This window comes from Condylura cristata, unplaced genomic scaffold, assembly GCF_000260355.1.
Source record: "Condylura cristata isolate star-nosed mole 26May11 unplaced genomic scaffold, ConCri1.0 scaffold00020, whole genome shotgun sequence".
Classification (NCBI taxonomy): domain Eukaryota; kingdom Metazoa; phylum Chordata; class Mammalia; order Eulipotyphla; family Talpidae; genus Condylura; species Condylura cristata.
In genome coordinates this window covers 26,733,849-26,736,778 of record NW_004567121.1, presented here as the reverse complement: position 1 = coordinate 26,736,778, position 2,930 = coordinate 26,733,849, and the positions used below count along the sequence as shown (strand labels likewise).

The following is a 2,930-nucleotide window of genomic DNA, read 5'->3' as shown; positions in this document are numbered from 1 at the left end:
TTTTTTTTTTTTTTGCCTAAGAATCAAACAAAGGATTTAACTTTGGACATATTAACAGATACATTTAATAGTTAGGAGGGAGAAATAGAAAGTAAAGATGCAAAAAGGAGTGGGTAAATTGGGTCAAAGAGGAAAATTGTATGGTAATGAGTAGGGATGAACTTTTAGTGGTGACCTTAACTTTTAGTGGTATATTCACTTGTTGATTTTCAGTGATGCACACCAGAAACTCATATAATGTTATAGTGCAATGTTACTTAAAAAAAAAATTGAGTTATTTTCTTTTTTTGGGAATGGTGTCTAGAAGCAGTCAGAATGGTCCAGGGCTTGACATACTGTTGCTATCCTACCGTATGGTCTCTAACAAAACTCCATTGAGCCCCTAGTAAAGATATTGTTTACCTTTTTACCAAGAAGTTTGGGAAAGCACCAAACCCGCAGGTGGTGTGTGCCCAGGACAACTTGGAGGAGACATAACATTCTCATGAGTTGTCAAAAGTGAAGAAACATGTCAACTGTGCTTAGGGTGCCTCCATATGTGCTAAAGATCAAGCAGACCTTTCTTACACAGGATCAGAAAATCACTATGAGTGTTGAAGGTATGAGTACAGAGTCAGGAAGCTAAATTAAAAAGTGAACCTTGTATAAGTAGTTAAAAAAATCAAAGCTTAACATTTTTTCCCCCTTAAGATTCGTTTTTATCCATTTATACATACAAGACCTCAGGTGTAGGCCAGAGGCGCAGTGGGATGAGAGGATTCACCAGAGACAGAGTGAGGAGCCAGAACAGGAATGTCAACTGAAATACACTGCTGAGGGGAGCAGCAGGAGAGACAGGACAGGTCTGCTGTGGCATGTGGGTCAGGATGGAACTCATGTTGCAATGGCTGGCAATAGCTTGATAGTGCTGGGACTTAACTCCTTGCACCACCAGGGAAGCCCAAAACTTAAAAATTTTAAAGATTTATTTATTTGTGCATACAGAACTGGGGTACAGGCCAGAGGCTCAGGGGCGGTGAGAGGCTTCACCAGAGACAGAGTAGGGAACAGAACAGGCAGATCGACGAAGTACACTGCTGAGGGGAGCAGCGGGCGGCTCAGGAGAGGTCTGCCACACCATGTGGTCACCTCCGGGGCAGGCGGGAATCGAACTCATGCAGAAGCGGCTTTAGATGCTCAATGCTGTGCTTTAACCCATTGCACCACCAGGGAGGGCCTAAAATTTTTAATAAAGTTAAATAACAATAAATATAGAGAAGAAAACAATTAAGAAATAAATTGAGCGAGAAATCTTAAAATTGAGAAGTTTAAAAAATCAGTATAATGAATGGCCCCCCCTGGTGGCGCAACGGGTTAAAGCGCATCATCCATCTGCCTGGTCTACTCCCAGCTCTGCCTCTAGTGAATCCTCTCACCACCCCTGCACCTCTGGCCTGTACCTCATTTCTGTATGCATAAATAAATTAAAATCTTTAAAAAAAATACTGAGTTAAAATAATCAGTATAATGAAAAGGGAGGAGGTTTTTTTAATATTTTTTTCATTTTATTTCTTATGTATTTTTTTCATTTATTTGTTTTTCCTTTATTGAGATGACTTTGCTTTACAATACTCTGTATGATTTAGGGACATAGGTTCACACTTCTACAAATGTATGCTACCGTCCCACTCCACCATCCAAGCACCCACAGTCCTTTACCATCGACCATTATGCCCCATCTAAGTTTTATGAATTCGGTTAAAGGACAGTAAAATTTAGTAATTATGATTATGACATGACATTCCCAAGTTCTGGTAACTGATTTACCCGCTTCCTTTCATAATGTGCTTAATGGCAGGCGAGCCTCTCTTCACAGCCTGCCTTTAGTTTTCACTCGTATTGAGGTTGCCCAAAGTATCATCTTTTTCTCCCCACCTGCTCGCCCGTCTAAATTCTTTCCAACACCTTTCAAGCAAATCAGTCTTGGCGAATCTGACAGATTCTCCATTTGATTCTCATGAACATTGACTGAATAACTTAAAGCCTATGATTCAGCTTTTTGCAGTTAACTAACATTTAATAGACACTTTTAATTTTTAAAGAGGATCAAATAAATTGATATACGTGAAAATAGCCTGCAAAAGTCTGGCAGACATTAGTATTGTGCAGCAACGAAGCGTCACCGATCTTCAGCTTTAACGTTCAACACGTTAAAATTAAAGTTTTCTGAAGAATTAGTGTCCTGTGCACAGGCAAATAATAGCCGTGGTTGGGCACTCCCATCAGATGGAGGCTACATCTTTCGCTTCTTTTGTCTTCCAGTAGCACTAGAACCGTCATGGCGCCTTCAAGAAGCCGGGGAAGGTCTTCCTTGCAGCCAGCAAAATGTTCGGCGGCCCCTGGACTGGACGGAGGGATGGACACCGAGAGGGCCCCAGTGAGGAACGAAAACACCGAACCCCGGGAGAGGTCTCGGCCGGACTGGACCAAGGGGAGGAGACGGGGTGGAAGAGTGACCGGGAGCGCAGCGGGCTACCCCAGGCACCGCCCACCCTCGCCGGCTGGTCCAATGGAAACCCAAAGGCCGTGGGCACCGCCCATCTGTTGGTCGGACGCCGCGAGGGCGGGACCCACAGTTCGGTTGCGCTGCGAAGCGCAGCTGTGAGGGAGTCTCTCTGATCCGGGGCCCCGGAACCAGAGCTGGAGCTGAAGCGCAGGCGGCGGGGAGCAGAGCGGGGAGGTGAGCGCCGACGGGATGAGGGGCAGGGGTGGCTGCGGCGGGCGGGCGGAAGGCTCAGCCTCCGCGGCCCGCGATGGTGGGACCCTGGCCAGAGGTGTCCGGGGGGCGGCCCTGCTCGCTCTGCGACCCAGGCCTGGCCCGCCGCGGCCGAGGGGCCGCCTCGGTCCGCAGTCCTTGGTCTGCCCTCCGGACCCGCTGCGGAGTGGCGGCC

General features: G+C 46.8%; 1 protein-coding gene across 2 annotated transcripts in view; it reads left to right on the top strand.

Annotated features, from left to right (window-relative positions):
* Positions 1 to 2,593: 2,593 nt before the first annotated feature.
* NRBP1 (nuclear receptor binding protein 1) overlaps positions 2,594 to 2,930 on the top strand; it is a 9,845-nt gene continuing 9,508 nt past the window's right edge. Inside the window, exon 1 of one of the 2 annotated variants that reach the window (XM_004686350.1) lies at positions 2,594 to 2,719. The gene's annotated coding sequence lies outside the window, so the exon portion shown is untranslated. The remainder of the gene's footprint in view (positions 2,720 to 2,930) is intronic. The other variant, XM_012727586.1, reaches the window with a different exon arrangement.